This window comes from Diorhabda carinulata, chromosome 2 (genome assembly GCF_026250575.1).
Source record: "Diorhabda carinulata isolate Delta chromosome 2, icDioCari1.1, whole genome shotgun sequence".
NCBI classification, from domain to species: Eukaryota; Metazoa; Arthropoda; class Insecta; order Coleoptera; family Chrysomelidae; genus Diorhabda; species Diorhabda carinulata.
This window is the reverse complement of record NC_079461.1, coordinates 33,666,063-33,691,293: the sequence shown is the minus strand read 5'-3', so window position 1 is coordinate 33,691,293 and position 25,231 is coordinate 33,666,063. Positions and strand designations below refer to the sequence as shown.

At 33.3% G+C, this 25,231-nt stretch overlaps 1 long non-coding RNA gene across 1 annotated transcript in view; it reads right to left on the bottom strand.

Annotated features, from left to right (window-relative positions):
- Nucleotides 1–22,763, bottom strand: part of LOC130903575 (uncharacterized) — a 34,277-nt gene extending 11,514 nt beyond the window's left edge. The window contains exons 1-2 of the long non-coding RNA XR_009060755.1: nucleotides 22,569–22,763; nucleotides 22,065–22,244 (exon numbers count right to left, since the gene is read on the bottom strand). This is a non-coding gene — a long non-coding RNA (uncharacterized LOC130903575). The remainder of the gene's footprint in view (nucleotides 1–22,064; nucleotides 22,245–22,568) is intronic.
- Between the last annotated feature and the right edge of the window lie 2,468 nt (nucleotides 22,764–25,231).

Genomic DNA, 25,231 nt, shown 5'->3' with positions numbered 1-25,231 from the left:
TACGAATCAATAATGAATCGTGTAAATAGATGATAAAGAATTGAAATTATATCTTTAGAAACTTCTCGTTGTCAACAACTCAAGGCAAAAATTTTCCTTACAAAAAACATACGTCATTAGATTCCAATAACGATCTGGTAATCTCTTGGATCTGTTCAAATAATTATACCTTATTTTTTTACAGAAAATAAGGCCACAATTACCGTTTATTTATCTTAATACATTGGTTTGGTTCCATCAGAATGTAACAGCTTTCTGGATAGTTTCTTGGCCTCCCAGATCTCCCGACTTATGAGTGTGTGACTTTTTTCTGCGGGGACATCTAAAGAGCAGCGTCAAACACTCCAAAATTTTATGTAGTCTTCGAAGATAGGGGAGCGGGGGGCTAGTTGTAACAATTTGTCGCTTCTTAGCTATGAAAGCTTACTTGTTTCGGATTTATGAAATCTAGAAGTACTATTCCAATTAACAACTATTCAACTATCGATCCCAAATAAACTTTTGATCAAACCTGTAACGATTTTTGGTAGAAACGGCTTTGAAAAAAAGCTGACGAGTGCTGCAACTTACCCCGTGATTGGGGCAAATTGTAACATTAGGAATTGAAACTCAGTTTTATATTTTATAAAGATTTATTTGGCATATTTAGCATAAGAAACTTTGAAACGCTAAAACAGGCTTAGACACTTTAAGTCAAATTTTTAATCTAAAAGAAAATATTCAAAAATAAACAAATATGTAACATAAAGTTCTTTATTTACTGAAACTATTGAGGCATTTTAGGCTTACATCCATTTATAATCTTAACTGCTTCATTAATCAAACTTTCGGGTTCAAATTCCGAATCAGAATTTAAAACATTCTTTTTTACTTTTTCTATTCCTTGTCTTTTAGCTATTTTTATCTTACTGTTTCCTCTCGTTATTTTTCATCGATCTTGTGTTTACTTTGTCTTATTCAACTTTTTTTCGTGTTCATTTAGTAACTCGATCTTCTCTGGCTTGTCTGTCTTATTTTAGATGGAGAAAAATCATTTTGCTTTTGAATACCAGAAGGTCCAGGAGTCGGCTCAAAGTTTCTGGATTACAATTTTCTATGGAATTTATGATTTCACTGACACTTATATCTAAGGAACAATTATCAAATCTATACTAGAAAGATCTGTTATTAAGCTGGAGGCAGTGATGTTCATATCTGTTTCAGATTCTTTGCTAGCAGGATTTGGTTGATCCGTAACGTAAGATGGAGCAATATATGAATCTTTAAAAATATCTGCATTTAGAGACCATATGTCCGTAGCTTCAAAACCATTCATAATATTAGAATTAGAAAGAATCCCTATCGATCCCAGGAATGTCGTATATGGTCATCGTTTTCCCTGGGTTGTTACGCATCCCCGCTGTCTGTGTTCGGCTTAAGTAATTCTTGAATTAAAAATTAATATTTACGTATAAAATTATCCAAAAGGTTCTGTGACTAATGCTTTCGCTTTTCTTTTTGCATACAAGAATCTCCGGAAGTTCCGCAAACTACACCACTTTTGACAGCTGAAACTCACAAATTATTCCATGGGACTGTGCACTTTTTGAATAATATTTTCGTAGCTTTTTCTCGGTTTCTTTAATTATTCTTGTCAACCTCTGATAAAGGTAGTAACGGACTTGTCGATCTCCACAAATCCGATTCCGTGGTCTCTCTCCAGTCGTGAGTTTGGTTTTTTGTGAAATGTACAATATGGATATTGAAGAAAATGTAATAGTTTCTTGCTAGCTGGCAGAAGAAGAAGATAAAGAGCATAAGATTGCCAGAAAGCCCTCGATTTGGGTTCATTAAATCAATCAGAAGAGACAGGAGTATGGAGAATACCGCACATTATTCCCTGATCTGATTGATGATGACTCCAGATTTTTTCATTACTTCCGCATGACTAGTGTGAAGTTTTATGAACTGTTTGACATTTTGGAACCACATTTATAGAGGCTGACGTTCTATTGCTTATCAACAGATACTAGCATTCCTGATTCTATTGAGACTCCGTACGGATGATTCGGAAAATCCGATCCGTCCGATGACAACGAGTGCGTGACAACATTAAGTCCCGCTTCCGGTAAACCGCCGGATCTTTGAATACTGTTTTCATCCCCAGGATAATTTTGTGTCCTGAAATAGGGACGCCAATGGTGTATTCGAACAATTATAATCAACTTTTGGTTCTAATGACATTTTTTCCGTCAAATTGACATCGATATATAAAATAATCGGATTTGAAATACTATTCAAGAAACTGCTAGCTCTTTCTCGGTTTATTCCAATCGGGACAGAATGACCTTTGGGAAAGACCCAGATTTCATAATTCAATTGCTAAGCGAATATGCACTATTGTCTTGTACAAACAATAAAAATGAAAACGAACAAAAAGTTTCAAACAAAGATGGCAATAACGAATACAACAAACACCACGAATCACGAGAAGGTAAGCAGCATCGGCTTTACTCTTCATCCCGGGGTATCCATTACTCATTATTCTAATTAAAAATGTGGGCAGTACTGGACTTGACGTGAATTGATTTCCTTTTTAAACTTTCATTTATTTTACTTCGTATTGCGAGATTATTTTTGACTTATTGTATATTGAACAAGTTTGTCAATTTTGATTAAATACTGATGAGAATATTTTAATAGCAGCTTCTCTTTGGAAGTCAAATTTTGCGTGGATATTTTGAGGTTATATTCCGTTTTAGGAGAGATTTAGTTCTAGTGGAGTTCTGTTTCAGATTTTTCTCAATTTATTTCTCTTATTCTCCAACTATCCATGTTTTTACAGGACATTCCTCCAATTTTTTTTCTAGTATTTTCGATCTATCTATATTTTGCTTATCTTCATCAACATTCTTCAAGTTTTGATCTTTACATATTTAAGTAAGATACTAAAAGACACCATGTTACTAAGTTGACTGGCAAAAAAACTAAATACAAAATTGTATTTTTCTCAATAAAATATTGAAGCTAATGGTATTAACTGGTAGGCACTTTTCTCAGTTTCAAATTCAGTATCTTTCAAACTCCAATTTTCTGACATTGAATCTTATTATATTCTGCTTTTCATCTTAAATTTCCAGGTTTTTGTGATGTTCTTTGCACATTCATGATTTTACCTTTTTTTATATGCAATCTGTATTATAATGTTATCTCCAGTAGAATGGAAATTAAACTTGTTAGATAATTGCATCAGTGCTATTATTAGAAATTAAAGGCAACATGCCGTCTTCTCATTGGAGGTTCTGCCCTGCATTATGTTCTGTAGCAGTAAGTATTTATCGTTGAGTAAGATGTGTCCTTTGTAAGATGTTTTTCTTATCTTAATAATTGTCAACAACTTTCTTTTGCGACCAATGCATCTTGGTACTTCGTCTTTGGTGATTCTGTCAGTCCAGAGCATCTTTAAGATGCGTCTATAGAGTCCCATTTCAATTTTCTTGATCATTTGTGCTTTCAAAGTCCAGATTTCCACTCTTTACAGCAATACTGGCCACACATAACATTCCATGAATCCTATTTTGACGTGGAGGTTTAGATTTCTGTTTAATAATTGTCAACAGCTTTCTTTTGCGACCAATGCGTCTTGGTACTTCGTCTTTGGTGATTCTGTCAGTCCAGAGTATCTTCAGGATGCTTCTATAGAGTCACATTTCAAGTTTCTTGGTTATTTGAGCTTTCATGGTCCAGGTTTCCACTCTTTACAGCAATACTGGCCACACATAACATTCCATGAATCCTATTTTGACGTGGAGGTTTAAATTTCTGTTTAATAATTGTCAACAACTTTCTTTTGCGACCAATGCGTCTTGGTACTTCGTCTTTGGTGATTCTGTCAGTCCAGAGCATCTTTAAGATGCGTCTATAGAGTCACATTTCAATTTTCTTGATCATTTATGCTTTCAAGGTCCAAATTTCCACTCTTTACAGCAATACTGGCCACACATAACATTCCATGAATCATATTTTGACGTGGAGGTTTAGATTTCTGTTTAATAATTGTCAACAACTTTCTTTTGCGACCAATGCATCTTGGTACTCCGTCGTTGGTGATTCTGTCAGTCCAGAGCATCTTCAAGATGCGTCTATAGAGTCACATTTCAATTTTCTTGATCATTTATGCTTTCAAGGTCCAAATTTCCACTCTTTACAGCAATACTGGCCACACATAACATTCCATGAATCATATTTTGACGTGGAGGTTTAGATTTCTGTTTAATAATTGTCAACAGCTTTCTTTTGCGACCAATGCGTCTTGGTGCTTCGTCTTTGGTGATTCTGTCAGTCCAGAGTATCTTCAGGATGCGTCTATAGAGTCATATCTCAAGTTTCTTGATCATTTGAGCTTTCAAGGTCCAGGTTTCCATTCCGTACAGCAGTACTGACCACACATAACATTCAATGAATCCTATTTTGATGTGGAGGTTTACGTTAATTATGTAGCATTTATTTGTATTGTTGCTTTATTGTTTATGATCTGTTTTTAGGAAATAATTTCTGTTAAGTTAATGGGTAAGTCCTGTACTACATTAACCCATTCGAAAAAACAACCGAGTAAGTCACGGTACATGTCGCGTTTTATGTGTTGAAGTAGTCTCTCTCTCAAGTAGGGAAGTTCTGAAAGAGAACGCCGAAGAATCGACCAATGGCGAAGACCGCACAGTAGCGATCTCGAACATTTGTTTTATTACTTTTGATAGCATTCTCTCTACCATTGGCGAATTCTCACACGACAAACACTCCCATCTGATCGTTTTACACAGTTGACAACTTTTTATTTGACGGTCGACTAACCTCGGAGTTGAAAACAATGTTATTTAGCGTGAAAACTATTTTCACGTTACACTAAAAGATTTGAAACGCGTTTACGAAACATTTAACGAAGCGAGTGTCTAAACAACTTTTTTAACTTTTATTAATTCTAATGATATCAACGCTAAATGGCACATATTCCAAACCAATTAGAAAGCCGCACGAAAGGTAGGCGATGCCCGCTAAATTTAAACGAATAAATAGAATTGAGTGGCTGTCAACTGTCAAGTGTAACAACATACACTATAAAATCGTTTAAAATTCTTTTGAAATATTTCTAACAGCTTGAAAAAGTAGTCATTAAAAGGTAAATTAAGTTTTATGCAGCTAAGATAAGTCAAAAATTGTAATCGCAAGATAAACCAAATTATAGAAACAAAGTCAGCGACACAGTTGATAAAATAAGGTTATCTTTCAATTTCGTCGCCGTCGTTGGCGTATAAAGTGCTCGGGTAAAATCGGAATGATCTGCGTAAGAAGTGTTTTTGATTGGTCTGGTAGGCGAAGCCCGCTAAATTTGAACGAATAAATAGCAGTGGCTGTCAATTCACGTGTTTCCAGTGTAAATGCTTCGAATTTATTCTAAAAAGAAAAAAGATAATTTGCTTAATACTTTTATTCGAGACTAGTCAAGACTATTTAAGATTGCTGAGAAAGTAGACTAGAATACAGTGAAAATTAAAGAATAAAATACTTAAATCGTAAATACTAAGATTCACAAAAGTATATTTATTCAAATTGAGTCCAGGGAGACTCGTGCACGGTCTCAAGAGTGACTATTAGAACCAAAATGTCCATATTTTGAGTAAAATCATCTGCCCCTTCAACCACAGTCTCGTGATGAAATTCAGATCATTTATAACGTATTATAAATTTATTTCGAGATTGAGTTCTCCCGCAATACGAATAATAAACATGTTTTACGTAATTTAATACTATTTTCTAGGAACTTCACTCTAGTTTTCACGAAAAAAAAAATGATATAATATTTTCCGAGACCCCCTTTCCGCAAAGTAATATTAAATGAGATTCAGCTAGACCCCCTTTCTTGAACACCTCACATAAATAATAGAAGCCCCTAAGAAGTATTATCTAATCCAGTTTTACTAGTATAGTTTCTTGGAAGTGAAGGTCTTAATATCTACCAACATATTTCTTGATTTTGTGCTCCCCACTGGGTTTCTTTAAATCCTTGGTCCTTCTTCCATGTTTGTATGCTGCCCAAATTATACTGTGTCTTTAAATTAATTTATGTCACAATAGTTTTGGCACGAAGTAATTTTCATTTTTTTTTTCAATAAATAAATATATTTCGCGTATTTCTATAGAAATATGGACTTTTATCATGTCAAAAGCTTTTGTCAAAGCTTGTATTGGGTCTGTATTGTGAGATAATGGAATGAAAGGACAAGTGAAAGAGAAGAAGAAAAGAAAAATATCTTTAAAAAACTATACCAGTACAATAATAGACATATAAAAGCTTAAAGTCTGGTTATATCAGAAACCAAATATTTATGCATTATTTTGAGTACCATTTCAAAAAAGTTATAATGCAAAAAACGGTAAAACAGAAAGGAAAAATGCATTAGGTGGAGAAATGTTTCCAAAAGTCCATCAAACGCAACCAAATTTTAAAGCAGAATATAAACCAGAAACTGAATATCAAACTAAATATTTAGAAAATTAAATAAACAGAAGCTAAGTAAGAAGCTAAGAAACTAAAAGCATTTGGAAACGATAATTTTTCGAAAATATATATCCTGTCACGATCTCACGATTTTTTTTGAAACACCGAGATTCCATTTTCTCAGCATATATTTCCAATCCATACGAGTGAAGTTATTTTTCAAAGTATGCGGTATTCAACGCGAACAATTCATTTTGACAGCCAAATTTTCAGGCAATATTGAATGTATGCGAGTGCCCAAGTATGCTTCAAACTCACGGTATGTCAAATGACGATGTTGCAATATTAGTTTCTGGCACAATAACCGATTTTGAACGATCTACATGAAGTTCATCCTGTGGCAAACCAGCGAAACACGATGGCTAAAACTCGAAGCTAGTTGATCTGCACACTACTGTTGATTGATCCACGTCGAAAATCACAAGAAAATGTCGAACTTGTCAGATTTGACATATCCAAATCAGTGTTGCCATATCTCAAAACTTAAATAGTGGCCCTCGTATGTTACTAACGCGAGAAACCCTCTACTTAAATACACATGTGGTAAAAATATTTTAATTGTAGTATTTACACTTTTATATTCACATTAGATGAACGGAACTCGTAAAATCGTTTGGTATAAAAGGAATGACACAGCTTTTCGAACACCCCTGGTAACTATTTAAATAGTTAAGTTATTCCGTATTCTGATTTTATCTAGAAACAACTAACGAGATTTATTATTACTTTATTGATTAGTTTTTATGGGCCAGAACGAAATTTTGTCAATGTTTGAAAAATTTTATAAAATCAAGATAAATATCTTTTCTTGTAAATAGAAAATTACCAGCGACAAGAATAAAATAATTATTGTTTGAGAGAGGTGATATCTATGGAAATTTAAAATGTTCCGGGGTCTCTAACATATGCTGCTACAGCCACTTAATTGTGTTTGAAGCATGAATAGAATGCAAAGCACTTATATATAAATAATGCATGACCCTAATCACTGTAAAATAGACTTAACACGAGAAGTAAACGACTTTTCACCATCATTTTGTGTTTTTGAATAGATTTTTTTATAACTGCGATCTTATTTAATCGTTTTAAGTTAACTTGATAAGGCATAGATTTTATGACAATATTTCTAACGACGTTCTCATTGAAAAATTTTTTTTACATAATGACGATATTAAAAAATAATTTATCTTGAATTTATTATATAGAAAATTAGCTTGAAACAACAGATAAATATGAAGATTGAAGTAGTTATCAGCTATATTATTAAAATATGAAAATATTTCAATTATTATTTCAAATATGGATTGTGTTTGGTTTCAAAAAAAGGTGATTCCGTCTCTAGGACAGAGGGAAAACTGAAAAATATTTGGGGTTTGCTCAGGAAAAATTATAATATAATAAAAATACATATTTTAACGATTTTACCGCAACTACTGGCAACATTGTATCAAAATTTTATATGTTTTGGAAGCTGATATATGAATTTGTTTTTATGTCTGACTCTCATAGAGGACGCTAGTTACACGGTTCGTACCAAGTAGTATTGAACACAACTTTTTTAAGGTTAGATTTATTAAACAAAATTTGAAGAGAACTTGAAATTTTTGATAATAACCGATGATGGTATGAAGTAATGATAAGTCACCTATACTTTTTTCTAAAGAATCCATTAATCTTGGGATCTGGACGGTTGGGAGTCAGATATGAGATTATTAAAGTGATGTTAAATTCTGTCTTTGAATTCTTGAGATGAATTTACCTCTGTAGCATAAGCTTTTTGTTTAAGATACGACCAAACTGTGTAAACCAAGGGATTAAAATGAATGAATCGGAACTTCTGCACCTCTACCAATCCACGATTCGGAAAATGGTCACTCTACCAATTACGACACCTTCGATCAAAGTGCGGTGGAGCTCTATCGTGCATAAAAAATAGAGAACTTCGTTCGTTTAGCGTTGAATCTTCTCAAATAAGTGATTGCTTAAAAAATCCACGTACAAATCACCATTCAAATTCCCAGGTAGAATGTGATAACCTATTGATTTGTTACCTAAAGTTATATAAATTTCAAATCAAAATATTCCGAAAATAGTACCCAGTATTGAGTTTTATCAACAGTACTTTTGTTATGTAATATTAAATGTTCAAGTTGACTTAAATTATGTTCAATACCATTTGGAAATAACCGTGTAACTAGCGCCCTCTATGAGATTCAGACATAAAAACAATTTCATTCGATGTATTAGCTTCCAAAACATACTCGTATAAAATTTCAATACCATGTTGCCTGCAGTTGTGGCAAAATCGAAATTTTTTTACTGAGTAAACCCCAAATATTTTTCAGTTTTTTATTTATCCTAGAGTCGGTAACCCCTTTTTTGAATCGTATATTTAAATACAACGATGGCTTCCTCAAATATCTATCAACACCGTATACCCTCTAAGAATTTAAGACATTCAGAAAATGGCCGGTCAATAATATCTTTTGCATAGATTGTGGATATACCTTTTAGGCTAAAATTATTGTGGAGCCTGAGGTTTGAGACAGAACTGAAACCCAGAAAAATGTGAGTGGCTATAAGTTTGTCGACTCGACTATACAGTTTTTTATCCTTGGTACATAAATAAGCATTTATCTTTTTCTAATAAATTAAATGAAAATTTCGTGATCATTTGTTTGATTTTCGCTACGAAAAACAGTTTAAAAAGAATAGATAGAAACGTTATTTTCTACACTTTATTTTAAACAGATTTTAATTGAAAACATACCTAAAATCAAGACAAATCCCTTCGTCGTTGACACTTGAATTCGATTTGTTTTTATGTACCAATACTGTAATTGACTTATTTCTTGTTTTGTTTGTTAGACTATTGGACCAAGTATATTTCATTTGTATTCACCATGAGACATTCTTAAAATTCATATCTACATGAAGGATTTATCAAAATTATTTCCTGTATGTACGCAACAGACAACAAGACCGTAAAGTTGAAACAACCGAATCGTTTATTTTTAGTTTTCACGTTGTCGTATTTTAATGACAATTGTAATATCTTAGTTAAACGTCTTTCACAAAGTCCGTTTCCCACGAAATGGACATCAATATTCAACTCAACGGATACCGATAAATATCCTATAAACAAATGGCCGTAACAGATGTCGCGGTCATGTACGCCTTTTATGTCATTAAAAATTATAACCTCAAAAGACTTGTCGGACATGGCGACGACTATTTCTACGAAGTTTCATTTGTTTTCAAGGAAACAAATGTTTAAACTGAAATTTAGGGATGACATAAATATTAAAAAAATGATTTGATGAAATAAAAAAATAATATAATTTTAACCTTTAAGAAAACTAGGATCGGCCATATCTCCCAGGGTATCCGGAAGTGATGGCCATAGTGGTCTGGAAAACATAGCAAGTATCTATTTTGCCTTTCCCTTAGCCTTCTAATATTTCAGTTCCTTTTTATTCTCATTACGGCAGCAAAAATAGCTGTCCTCAATAAAAAAGGGACCAATTATATTGTCGCCTATTACTTTAGTAGGATTCACGGATACAACGAGGATTGTTACGTGACCAGTAGCTACAATTATGCCGATTTACGTTTTCGTTAATACAAAAAGTGACCTCATCGCGAAACATTACTTGAGAAATAGTTTTGATTGTAATATTTTTTCATCATTAGATCTACAAACTTTTCACGTCTATCAAAATCGTTATCTGACAACTCTTGAAGCAACGTTACTTTGTATGGATATTTGTCGAGTCCTCAAGAGTGTGGATCGTCTTCTAAAAGGACACAAATATCTTTGTTTTCAGTTGATGCTGTTTTTCTGCGCCATAATTTGGATAAATCTTGTTCTGAACCAGTTTCGTTAAACTTGTTATGGGATTTCGGTTAGGATATAAATTATTAAAGATATTACACGTTTCTTGTTGACTTCCTCGCCTATTACTATATCCTAATATCATTAAAATATCAAATATTTTTCATTTAAACGATCCATTTTGACTTTCAATAAATTTTGATCTCTGAAAGTCAAAGGAGAACCTCGTGACTGTATGTCTTTTATATATTTTTGTTCAGTCTTTTTTTTTTTTCGTTGTCTGCACCAAAAGTTGATGATGGTACCTTAATGTAATTGTTTTGTTTAGTGATTTTCGTGGAATATTGTAAATTGAAGTGGATCTAAAAACAATCTTCTCGTACTTGTTCCATGGCATTTTTCAAATCGTTTTCACTCCAGTGATCTAGACTGTGAAAAATATTCAAAATTACCACATTAAGTGAGTCGATATTTAGATCAAGAAACTTGATCGAATTTGCAGAACATGTTAAGTCATTGTTAAGTTTTAGTGTAAACCTTTGTAAAATAAAAATTAAAGTTTTCTCAGTGTTTCAATAGAGCCCGTTCACGACAGACCAGGACTTAATAGTGATGAGTTCTTTGCCCATGTTAAAATGTAAAGCCTGCGTATCTGAATCTGACTCCTGAAATTGCTTGAAACTTTACCTTTAGCTCGTATATGTTGTTGTCTAAATTACAGGTAAGATAAAACCTAACCTAACTTAACCTAATCAAACCATTTTAAAGGAACACCTCGGATGCCATAATACTTTAGTTTCTTATTCAGAAATACTAAGAAAAGTTTTTTTTACAGATGAATTGCTTAGTGACGTAAAAACGTACATTTTACATAATTCATTTTCTCTAGAATTTTTGATATATGCAAATCAAATAAAGTCTCTTCTTTAAACAATATTTTTTCTGCTGCCTCTTTAGCCTCCCTCTTTTAATTAATACGAGAGTTCGTCCGATTTAGCCGAGCAGATATTTATATCGAGTCCGTCGATGTAGTCGTCGTCTTCGAAAGCCTTGATTGTATTACGACAAATCACTAATGAAATGCAGATTGGGTTGAAAAAACAAAGATTCCCCTCTTTGTTTTACTCCCGACTCCAGACTAGTTGCGGAAACACCGATACCATAAATATGTATGATGAGTTCTAATCACGTTCTTTTGTACTGAATGCACTATTGAATTCTGACTCGGTTCCTGCTCAAAGTCAACGACGAGAACGCGGCTATTACAGATTCTAATTGATTATGTTTTGAATCTTCTTTACTCGTGCCTATGATAATTTAACGACGATGCGATGCTTTGTGTCATTAATTGACGAGCACTTGAATTGCAGATTCACAGCGCCAACACGTTTATTATCAAGTACTGCTCCGGACGGTTGTTATTATTTTTAACGGAATGGCGCCGTGTCGGCGAGGACGGTATCTAGTTTAATACATTCCCGAATTCACGGAATTCACTCTATCCCAAATCAAAGCAATTTTACAAGATTTTCGGAATCTCAAAATATCATTTGAAACTATAAATTTGGATTTTTATTTGATATTTTTCAAATGATTTTAAAGGCGTGTTTTCATGAAGTGATAAATGTCAGCTGTCAGCTGTCATCGAAAATTTTTTGACAGGTTAGATAATATTGAATGTTGATATAGCGGTTATAATTTGTCTATTAGTTCAAACAATTATTCATGATTATTTTGAATTATATATAGTGTATATGTCTAGAAATACTCAGTCACCAAGTTTTTAACGAGTAGTACCAACTAATGGCGACTGCTCGGTGCTAAGCAAAATTTTTGCGGCGTTTAATGATCATGGATGAAACATGGATACAACACTTCACACCAGAAACAAAATAATAATTAAAATAATGAGTTGAAAAGGGAGAACAGTATCCAAAAAGGTTCCATCTGAAGGCAAGGTCATGGCGTTGGTTTTTTGGGATGCGCGTGGAATAATTTTCATTCAACATCTTGAAAAAGGAAAAAACTATCAACTACGAGTATTATGCGAACTTATTGCATCGTTGGAGCGAAGAAATGAAGCAAAAACGGCCGAATTTGTCTAAAAAGAAAGTGTTGTTTCATCAAGATAATGCAGCAGTTCACACATCCTTAAAAAATGGCTCGGTGGTCAAAGATTTTCCAACAATGAAGTACATGGAGCTAAAAGGAGTTGAAAAGTTGAAAAATAAATATATTTTTTTCTAAATTTTTCTCTTTTTGGTCAGGTACTTCTGGAAACATCTCACTTTGTAAAACCTCCTGGTTATTTTTTCTCATTTGGAAACGTTTATCCTCGCTTAAATAAACTGCTTACATATTTTATACGATCTAACGAACTTTTTTCTATTCAGCCGACAACGGTAGTTGAAGTTAATTCTTTAAAATATTTCATATTCGAATCACAATTATACCATCACATTCCAACCATACGTGAATAATTTGTGTAATGATAAAATCGAAGGTCGTATCCATTAAAACAATAAAAAAGAAAATAAAACAAGACCTTGTATTTTCTTTGGAATACTTAATGGTTGTCAGAAATACTCACGCAATTTTTTTTATTTACAGATACTAAGTCGTTCAATAACCAAAATTATAGGTTTATTAATTGTGCACAGAAAGTGGTGGATGTATTCACGTAAATATATGAGAAATATCGATTCATACAAACAATTTATCGTTATAGATTTAATTCGAAATATATTTTGATTTTCATTAATTTTTGAAGCTCAATTTTGTCACCCCGAAGATGACAATTGTACGTTTTTGGTCCAAAAAACGCGAATTTTAGGTTGGAAAGACGAAATTTTTCTAAAAAACTATGAACATTGAAATTTAATCATGAAATAATGTCATTAAATGTAATATTAACAGGTTTTCCCTATTTTCCCAACTTTTAGGTTCAAATTTCGACTTGTTCACCCAAAGTTGGAGTTCCAATAAGCAAAATACACTTACAAATACAATCGGGAGTTGAATTTTCGATTTTCGAGCCAAGCAATAAAACATTTTTCATAAATTTAAGGATATGTCTGGGCTTGGTTGTCATAATTAACAAATTTTACCCATTGAGTATATTTTATAGTATTTTTAATACTCATATTATAAGGACTAGTGGTTTTTTTGCTGGTATCTTTTTGGCAACACTGTTTTCGACAGATCACGCGTGAATCGTGTCTTGTGTCATTGTCAAACTTATTCAGTTTGGTCTATAATTTAATCGTGAATCGATTCACGATCTCACAACGCTTGCAAATTATTAAATTTTAATATCAAAATTCATGCTCGGTTAAAAGAGGTACCGCGCACATCTTATGGGCAGTTTGATCGGCCTACTGAACTATTCGGAAACTTATGACTAAATTTCGAACCCAATTTGACACTTTGGACATTAAATCACTAACACGCAAACGTACAATGAGGACCGAAGATAATATTGCGCCAGAGTTACTGATGACCATGAAATGTCGATTCGCAGCAATTGGGCCTCTGTTACTCCACTATGTGGAAAATTATACCGAAGGATTTGGGTGGAAAACATTATAAGATACGGCTGGTGCAAGAATTGAAGCCACACGATCTCCCACAACGTCTAACATTTGGTGAATGGGCGCTGGCAAAGTTGGAGGAAGATCCACTTTTTTATCAAGATTGTGTTCAGCGACGAAGCTCATTTCTGGTTAAATGGATACGTCAACAAGCAAAATTTCTGCAGCTGGAGTGAAGAACAGCTAGAAGCATTGCAAGAGCTACCAATTTATCCCGAAAAAGTCATTGTTTGGTGTGGATTATGGGCCGGTGGCATAATCGGGTCGTACTTCTTCAAAAGCGGAACGTTACTGTGAGTGGCGAAGTGATTATTGACGATCACCTTCAGCCCGTCGGTGTATGTTATTTTAGAAGTTATCTCGTCCATATTGTCATCTTCTTCACTATCCTTAGCACCGGTTACCATATCGATGGTTTCTTCGTCGGTAATCTCCATCTGAACATCTCGATTACACCAATCACGAATGTCTTCGCTGTTGATTTGATCTTCCAACTGGTAACTCATTGGCTAGTTGACCAGACGGTGCCACATGCCATACGGCACGCGAAACAATGGCCAAATTGAGAGCCACCTTCGGTGATCAGATTTAACGCATTTGGACTATTTCTTGTAGGGCATGTTAAGGCTAATGTCTATAGGGATAAACCAGCAACGATTGACGCACTTCAAGCCAATATTGAAGCATTTATTCTTGATATATCAGCCGATATGTTGGAGAGAGTGTGCCAAAATTGCGCATGGGTTATCTAAAGCGGAGCCGCGGTCAACATTTGCATGAAATCATCTTCAAATATTAAATTCTACTGATCGTTCTATCGATTCCAATAAAGATTTTATCAATTTTCTCAAATTATTTGTGGTTTTTTTCAAAATCAAATCGGATACCTCTTAAAAAATCATTGATTAATGATAATACACTCCACCAAAAAATCATCGTATAAAAATTCCAATCAAATTCAGTAAATACAAACTGTACAGGAAACTTTGTCTTATTGACAGAAATTCGCGTGTCTACAATAGACTTCAAAGAGAAAACGTATCATGGATTTGATTCATAGTATCATAATACATCTCTTGGTCGATTTCGGTTTTAAATGCAGAACCATGTTCCCGCTTTTTCTAATCACGTACGAGGTACGTGTGTTTTTAACACATGCTCGGAATATGGTTCAGTCCATTCGCAAACGTCGTGTAAAGAGTACCAACTTAAAAAATATTTCAATTTATTCCTATCTTTGTATCCAACGACGAATAGATTTTAAAGTATCTGTTTAATTTCTGCCAAAACGAAACCATATGGCTCACAATGTCGAAAGTTGTGATATTTCATATAAAATCCAGTTTGTGATTTTGTACGCTCTAAACTCTACCAGCCTTTATTTCGCAATCTCTACATCTTAGTCAAAATCTGTAACTTGGTCATTTCGTTATAACAAAAACTAATTTATGAGAGGAAATTATTGATCAATCCTTCAACACTAAGAAGACTCAAGGAAACTTTTATATTTCCTCATACTTTTCAATGGTCTCGCTCTTTTAAGAATATCCGAGCCGTTAGACGATAAGTTTAATTACCAGATTGACAATAGCTTACAACATTTATCATTATTTAGTTTTTGAGCTACTGGCAATGCTATTTAATAGTGGAATCGAGAGCGGTTGTTGATTCCATCCCCTAGTTTGAAAGAATCGATAGATATTTTACTATTTATAACAACAGTTTTAGTTAATTTGTGTCGTATATATTCGCATTTCTTAGTTTAAAAGGTTGGTGGATAATAGTTTCTAACTTTACTTTGTTTGTGTACTAAAACTATCTGACGAGGATGTTTCCAGAAGAAATCTTGAAAATTTTAGAAAAAACTTTATATAAGCTCCTCAAAATAGCCATTAATTACATTGTTGGAATATCTTTGACCTCGGAACCATTTTTTCATGTCTGATTTATAGGAAAATAATCCGAAGAGTGTAAATCTGGCGAATAGGGTGCATGAGGTAGTAATTCGAACTTTAATTCATTAATTTTGGCCATTGCAATAACGGATGATTGAGCTAATGCATTTTTTTGATAAAACAACACTTCCTTCTTTGCTAAATGCTTGATTCCTACGTTCAAACGTTGCAATAAGTTCGCATAATACTCGCCGTTGATATTTTTTCTTTTTTCAAGATAGTCAATGACAATTATCGCACGCGCATCCCAAAAAACCGACGCCATGACCTTGCCTATGTATGGAACGGACTTTGCCTTCTTTGGAGCCGGTTCTTGCTTTTCAGTCAATTGCTTTAATTGTTCATTGTGAGCAAACGCACTTTTTGGAATGCCTACTTCATCTCGCTCACTTTAAATAGACGACCATCCAGTACCGCTTTGTGGATTTGCTTCAACATTTCTGGAGTCGTTACCTCATTTGGTCAACAACTGCGATGATGGTCTTCGCAGGTCGTACGGCCTCGATTAAACCCTGCTACAATCTTTTACTGTTGATAACGAAGGAGCAGTTTCACCCAGAGTATAATCTAGTTCAACTATTATATTGTTTGAGCTAACACATTTCAAATAAATCACCAAATACCAATTTCTTCCATGTTTTCAAATTCATTGAAAACGTTGGCTGCCAAACAAAACAACGTAGCGTCCTTGAACTTGGAACATATTTTAACTTTACAAAACTCCAAATATTTGATCATTAGTAAGTAATTGTTTGAAATACAATTAATCAAATTAAGTTATTGGGGTTCAAAAACATAAATATTCTTGAATTAGAGATGAAATGATTCTCGACAATTATTTTATCTTTAATGAATGATATTTGATCAGCTCAAAGATATTGTACCTTCTGTTTACAGGAATGTTTTACTTACTTGGCTATGGTATTTTATCAGTTCTATCTTTCTATAGCTAAATTATTAGCTATAGCATTGTAAGATTTCTTCAAGGATATTCAAGTGATACTATATGTAGCCTCAAGTTTAATTTCTTTTAAATAGTTTGCAGCATAGCATGATCTTGGTGAAACACGTATCGACAGGTCCTGTTGGGGTTGAACATTTTTTGATAGTGACCTCGGACGATCTGTTTGTGTGTTCACAGTACATATGATGCTTTTTCCATTCGCTTGATATAAAAGATTCACTATAAATCCTGTGATATGTATTTTATCATTTATTTTAACAGTTTTGGTACCTGTGGTATCAAAAATTGCATCTTATGAACTTTCATTCCGTGATTTCCAACTTACATACCAAATTTGAACTTGCTAAGATGTCTGGCATCACTAAAAATCTTGATGTAAGTGAGTTACGAATTTTTTATATAACAATTTAAGAAAAAATATTAGAACTATGATATTGAAACTTCATATATCAAGATTTAGATAAAAACATCGAAGCGGTTCAACAAATGGGATACAAAAATACTAATTATTTTACTAGAAATTTGAATTTCTGCCTGAAATGGTCGAATTAAAACTGCCGTACAGGTTTTTAATGGAATTTAGTTTAGGTGAACATCTCTCTGATCTCTTTGAGGCTTAATTATTAGTTATAACAGAAAATCAACACGGTTTCTACTAGATAAAGGGGATAAGTGTTTGTTCCAATATAATAACCTCCCCAACATTATACCCAATTAAATCGAAACCTTATGGTAAACGTTTTTATTCTTAGTTTTATGAAGAAAAGTTATTCCTCATAAAAAGTTGTGCATGGTTCAAAACCTGGAACGCACTCATCAGATATCAAAATTTGTTAGTCGTATACGAGGTATGTAAAAAAGTTTTGCTCAAGAGTTAAGTACCTTCATTTTTGAGAATATTGACAATTGTTATCAAAAAAACCGTCAACGTGCATGGTTCCAACAAGACGGTGCTACATGCCATACCACAGTAGCTGTGAGAAAATAGTAATACAATTTTTTGGCCGGCTAGATCTCCAGACTTAACCCCTCTAGATTATTTCTTATGAGGCTACTTAAAACATAGGGTTTACCAGCAAAATATTGATAATTTGGAAAGGACAATTACAGAGGCATGTCAGGAAATTACTGGTGATGTAATCAAGTATGTATTAAGGGAATTTAATAGACGAACCACTAAATGTTTATGAAGAGATGGTGGATATGTTGAGGCTTTAGTCAATTGAAACGAAAAATAAATTATTTTACTTTCAACTATTGAAGGATTCATTATATTGTTATGAATGTTATTTAACTTTAATTTAATTAACTATTCAATTGCATTGTTGCATAACTTAATAATGAACCGAAAGGTTGTCATGTCTTTCAATAAAATAGCTGATTACAAGATTTACATATGCGTGTATTTTATTTATACCAAAAAATATTTTTTAATTTAATAAATAAAATAATTTAATAAAAGTACCTTAATCTATGGTGAAAATCATGTTTTTTGACAAACCTCGTATATGACTGATAAAAGTTGTCATCTGATGGTTAAATTTTATGTTTTAGACCATGCAAAACTTTTTATGAAGAATAACTTTTTATCGTAAAATTAATAATAAAAAAGTTTCCGACATGGTTCCGACTTAATTGGACACATTGTATATTTCGGAATAGATATTCTGGCTTGAGGAAGTATATAGTTGTTTGAAATATTTTTTAGATCGATGACCATGAAGAGACAGGATTTTATCATCAAGAATTCAAATCGTCGGCTGACAAAAATTCAGTAGTTTCTGATATGGCTTTTTCGTTTTTTTTTTTTAATGAAATTTTAATCAAAATATTTTGAAAAAAATACTGTAAAAAAATGTCTCATCACTTAACAAACAAATAGAAATGTTAAAACTGTGTTTTAACAAAATCTTTTCGTGAGGATAATAACTTTTCTTGTATAATATGAATTTTATCGGATTCTAACCGAAAGTTTTGAGAAACGGACAACAAAAGATAATAAATAACTATACAAATGTCTCCCTTTCAATGGTAGGTGACCGTCTATTGTTTGAAAATTTTGAATATTCCAGGCAGTCACCTGTTTCGGCTTACAATAGCAACTTCGACCGAATAAATTCTTGAAAACGCAGCCACAAAAACTAGTGACTTTATATTATATATTTGATTCGACAGGTAGACGGTTCTTATATGGTAGTTTAGAATCGTTCTGGAATTTGAAAAACTTTAAAATTCGTGTTTTACCTACTAACGGACACCCTTTATTCGCGAAGATCGTTTCGTTGACCGAATATCATTGAAACGTCCGTTTTCGTTTTTGTTTGATTTTACCTAAAGACGCAAAAATTCGTAAAAACAATATCATACATGGAATTTATTCAAAAAATCATCTAAATCATTTGTTCAAAATGCTATTAGCAAACATACATCACAGATTGAACTTATTTCTATTGTTAATATTTTTTTTGCAGCGAAATCATTTTTGAATCATATTTCAGGTTTGCACAATCACATTATGCAAAAATAAGTTTTCTCTTTTATCTTTCGGACTAGAATTTATTGTGAAAACCCGATAAGGACCTTATCAGGTAATTTAGCAACTTGGTAACATGTAGATCAGGATAACTTGATAAGGATGTGTCGCATATCACTAATGATGTCTTGATCAGGTTTACGTTGTACAATCCTCATCAGAATTATCTAATCTAGCGATAACCTCACATGGTTCTGATCTGAATTGCCTCATAAGATCCTCATCAGGATGTATTCATAAGATTCTGATCAGGTTTGACGCCTAAACATACATTTATTTGATTAGAATTTTCTTGTATAGTTTTCGTCAGGATTACCTCAAATTATTTTTGGTCAGGATCTTGGTAAACTATGGATCAGGATATCCTGACAAGGATATGTTGCGGATGTAACGCATATCACTAATGAAGTCCTGATCAGGTTTACGTTGTACGGTCTTCATCAGAACTATCTAATATGATCCTGATTGGGATTGTCCCATAACATTCTGATCAGATTTGCCTCAGGATTCATTCATACGGATTTAATCACAAGTTTTCGTCAGGAGTTCCTCAAATTCTTTTTGGTCAGGGTCTTGTTACTTGGTACTGATCAGATTCTTATCCTCATGAGCTTGGTTCAATGGTTGGGATTCACTCGAATTACTTTAATTAATGATCATTTTTCCAGTAAGGTAAACCTGAGAGATTTCTTGTATGGATGTGGTCAGGAAGATATTGATCAGATTAGCCCGAAGGTTATCCTGATGCGTTCCTAGCATGGACCTCGTCAAGATTGTCCTAATAAGGTTAATCTTGTTTTAACCTATTAAGGTCAGTACGATGTTTCAAGGAAACTATGAAATCATTCTAGCAATCTTGAAAACATTTTGACTGACGTTGCAGTTAAAGATTTGGTCCTGTCTGGACATAAAATATCACAATAATATATTCTGGCACAGTCACGTCAATTAGCTAAGGCAGCTTCACAAAAACCTGATCTTTCTTTATGACGAAAAGATATACACTCCGCCATACCTTCCAGCCCTCTATAAGGCCAAGATTTGTCCATCATTGGAGTATTGTTTGCTCATTTTGAGCTCGGTTTTCAAGCATACCCCGGAGAGCAATTCGGCTTATAGGCGATCCAGAGTTGACTAGAAACTTGGGCAGTTTACAGCGCTGACCTGATTCTGTTTTATCGATACCATCGAATTATCCAACATAATCATAGCTAGAGCAGTATCTGCAAGATCTATTCGACAGGCAGTTACCCGATATGTAAAATTGACATGACTAAAGTCTATTTGAATCTTTGTAATGTATTGAATACTATTTCTTATGGAATTAATGTTTTTTGGAATACAATAGGATTACCAAGTTTTGAGAAATAACATCATTATCAAAACTTTTAGTCATTGCTTTATTCATTGGTAGAGAAAAAGGGCGAGAAATCTTCTGTTTAATCCAATATTGGTATTTTATGAGGTGTCAACTTTAATGAACGCTATGAAACGAATAAAAACAGTGGCGTGGAATAAAAACTTTTATTTTCATCACTTCAAAGAGGTTCTACTATTTTCTTAATTACAATAAAATAAAAATTAGTTTCAAAACACTTTTATTAGTATCACTTGTATATTTGTATGTTTTTAACTAGCTTTTTGGTCTCGAGTGTCTATTTTGAGCGATCGGATTTAATTTATACAGGCACATTGTGTGTTAAGAACCACAGATGGCTCGGCAAGGGCTGGGAAATCAGTCAGTTAGTGAGTGAATGCCTGTCTGGACAATAGCACGATGGGTAGAAAAGTTTTAGCAAGGTCGTGTGTCAACCAGTGTTAAGCAACGTTCCAAACGACCAGTCATTGAGATGACACAGATTATGGACGAAGACAAATGATAGATTCTATCGTTGACCAACGCTAAATCGTATTTCGATGGATACCCCATGCACTGATATAAGTTCAAAGATGCAAAATCCTCCGATCATATTGATGACAACACGGAGATGAATTTAGAACAGGTCATACGAACTGTGCGAAGTAGGGACATGCTGTATATTTGTTCTTTGTGATAGAACAGTGACTGTACCTTGTCCAGTCCTTGGGGAAAATTAAAACCGCATAAAGCAGATTCTGCAACGTTAGGATTGAAAAGATGTGGAATAGCCACCGTATTATCCCGACATCAAGTCCTGTAACTTTGATTTAATTAATGCTGTTGGTAATACAGCGTTTGGTGACTATTTCGACGGTCTTTGAGCACAGGTTTTCCATGTCGACGTTATGAGTACTGTGTTGTCATTTTTTACACCTTGAAGGCCTTATTGCCGTGATAAATTAGAGTATTGCAACAACTCAGGTCCATTAAATGTCGAGACATGTCGTCATAGATTTTTTCTATTATTTTATGTAATTCTAGCTCGAAAATAGTTTCTTAAAAGCGTTTAATTGTTCTAGTTCAACAAATACAGATTAAAAAAGAAATCCAAAAAAAAAACCAACATTTTTTGGGAACCAGTTAATAATCTAACGTTATCTACGTTACTGGTTTGAATAATAACTGGAGCTAGCATCCGAGACCGCAATTAAAAACATCTCCTGACTTAATTAAGGAGCCATTATTAAAATCCGACTACTATGCAGCATACCGTAAAAATTCGCGGCTCTTACCTCAAAGTTCTCATTTCGCCAGTTCCACAACTCCGAATGAAAAATGAAATAATCTCGGAAACACCCCTCTAACTGGTTGGTATATGTTTTCTTTAAAAATTAGAACTTCTCTGGAGAACCAAGCAAAAGAGTTTAGACTCTAGATTTCAACAATAAAACTTTTCAAAGCAAAATAAACATCTGAAAAACAAAACCACATTGTTAGCGTTGGTATATTTAGAGAAAAAAAGTTTTATGTGTAGAAAGTAAGGAAACGGCCGAAAGAAAATATATACAGAACTGGTATAAATGATATACTAAATCGCCGGGATTTAAACAGAATAAAAAACTAAACCCAGCACTGTACAAGGTATCCGTACTATTTCCTAGACCTAGCACACAGTTGATGCTAGTTCCATACTTTTATTTTACATTGATACTAACGTTCAAACTCTACATTTGGTTTAGCCGAGATCGAAATATTAACTGATGCAACATGGATAAAAAAGAGTTTAGTCTACTGACCATTTTTTTACTGGATAACACGATTTCTTTATAACATTTATATGCTTAATCTTCTGGTCACTTGCAGTTCTTCCAGATATGGAGAAAGTGTCTTTGAACTGTTTTTAATTCTTGTTCTTTGTGTACCAAGCGTCCTCTTCCTTATATAGGTAGAAAGTAGAGCAGGAAAAATGAACTTCGAACTTTCCAGAACAACTAAAAATGTACATAATTTGTATAATACTGAACATTACCTTTCAGGCTTTTTTAGAAAATCATTTTTTGTTTTTAACATCTCAAAAAAAAAACTAACTAACGAAATATTTTAGTTCTAAATTGGGGTGAATTGTTTCAATCATCATTGAATTGATAGCGATTTAACAACATCACGAATTAACTAAAAAAAAACAACGAAATTTCATTGCTCCAGATGAGGAGTTTCGAAAACGTGATATCGTATTCGTGTTGAATATAAAATTACAGTAATAATCCGCAAAACTATCATGTGATTTATTTTTTCCAATCACGAAATCCGAAACGTATAAGCACTTGTAAAAAGTGGCATTCTATTCCTTACGAATAATACCGGGTGGCTATTTATTCCAATCTTTTACCAGACGAATCCCGACTCTTTTACAACCAATTTTGATTCATACAAAACTTACCAATTATGTAATTTTTAATTAAATCATATTATACGGTTATCAATAGAATAAAACACTGACCATTCTGCATAAATGTGTCTGAATTTCGTAGATGTCAACGTTGAACCACTTCGTTTAATGAACGCGGGGTTGTGGGCTTGTTGACGTAGACTTGCGATTTTAAACAACCCCATAACAAGATCTCTAATGGTGTTAATCACACGATGTAGCGGGCCAAATCAGATCATCGAAACCAGAGAGTACACCACCTGGAAATGTGTCATGCTGTAAAGTGTTTCACGGGCTGTACCATTTTGCGGAAATCATATATTGGCCACATATCGAGTAAAAATCATTGCTTGATCAGCATCCTCACAAGTGAGTTTCCAGAATCCCAAAAGTGGCGATATCAGCATCCATCTTTAGTGGCATCTCCAACGGATCCTGTCCCCCGGAATTCATCTACTGGTAACAATATAATAACCGATGTCATCAATATAACAAACTATTTTGCCGATTAATTAACCCAATGATTGTGATTACTTTAAATTTGTTTTGTATATTCAATCGATAAGTAGTTGATGCACCCTGTATACGTATCTTTTCGTAACGAGATATCATTGTTCGGATGAAACAGTGGATAAATAATTTAATTGATGCCTAGGTAGCTGAAGCGCAACAACATTCAGCAAACATAAAATCATGGGCCGTTGCAGATTTTTTTTAACATAAATCTATATGGGAGAGAAACAAAAACTTGTGCAAAGATTAAAAGATATCTATTTAGGATATCGGACCGGAATTCTGATATATATTGTTACTTAATGTATTTTTATTTTGAGTTATTATTGGTCTGTCGTGAAGACGTCGTCTAAAATCACATTTTTATTTTTTTTACTTTGACTTAGCAACTTTCAAACTACAGCTACCAAATTTTCACTCACTGTCTCCCAAAATCGTTGTCTTTTAGTAAAAAAAAAACAAAAGTTATGGTGAAAAAGTGTTAATATATGATGGGTTGTACAAAAGAAGCTACGACGGTTGCCTTTTAAGTTTTTCCAACCTAACAATAAGCGGTGTTCATAATTTGTGGCACTGTATTTGTGAATAATGACGAATCCAGTGGAAATTTAGAAATTTATTATTAGAGAACGTTTAGAAAACGAAAGTTTGAACAAAAATGGAAAGCTTTTAGTTTTACTTAACTTTTGGGCAATGAAGCAACATCAGAAAACATTTTTTACAATTGGTCAAGATCGGAATGTGACTCACACACAGATAGGATATCGCAGAATGAAAAACAATCGATTTTGTATGAATAATTAGATTAAATATTCGAAGGAGAAAAGTAGTAATGTCTCATATTAACCTGATTTATTACCTACTGATTATTTTTTATTTAACAACGAGTTTCATCACTTCAAGAAGCTGTTGAAGACAGTAATTTCAAATTTCTGTTCGGTGTGTTCTTATAGTTGAACCAATCATTGTATTTACATTTAGTTAGATCTATTAAAATAGTTTAATTCGAAATTTACACTTTTCTTTTTAGCGGAAATTACATAATAATTATTTTCTTGAAGCGTTCACTAGTTCGATGTTCAAATAATTGGATTTAACTATTGCATTGTTTCCATTAGAACAGTTCAATTCGCTTGTGGTCTAATTTCTTACCTACGTGGCTTCCACCGAGTTCCACTTCCACAGATTTTATGCTTAGTCAAATATACGTGCAAGAAAATTTTGATAAAACTATTTCTATATTGAGGATATTTGGAAAGAATTTAAAATTGGTGTGAGCACTTCCGAACAACTTTCACTTTGCAGTTTCCATCAATATTTTCACGTGTTTCATCTATAAGACACTTTTCGAAATTCCTAAAGTTACCTTCTTTTGGAAAATTCCAAGAGCTCTTTCTTTGTGCTATTTGCTAAACTTGTTTCAGTGTATGTGCAGAGGTGTCAGTCATTTTATTTTAAGGATATTGTATTTGGTAATCAAAGACACGATGATTCTAATTTTGAAAAGAAATTGCGACA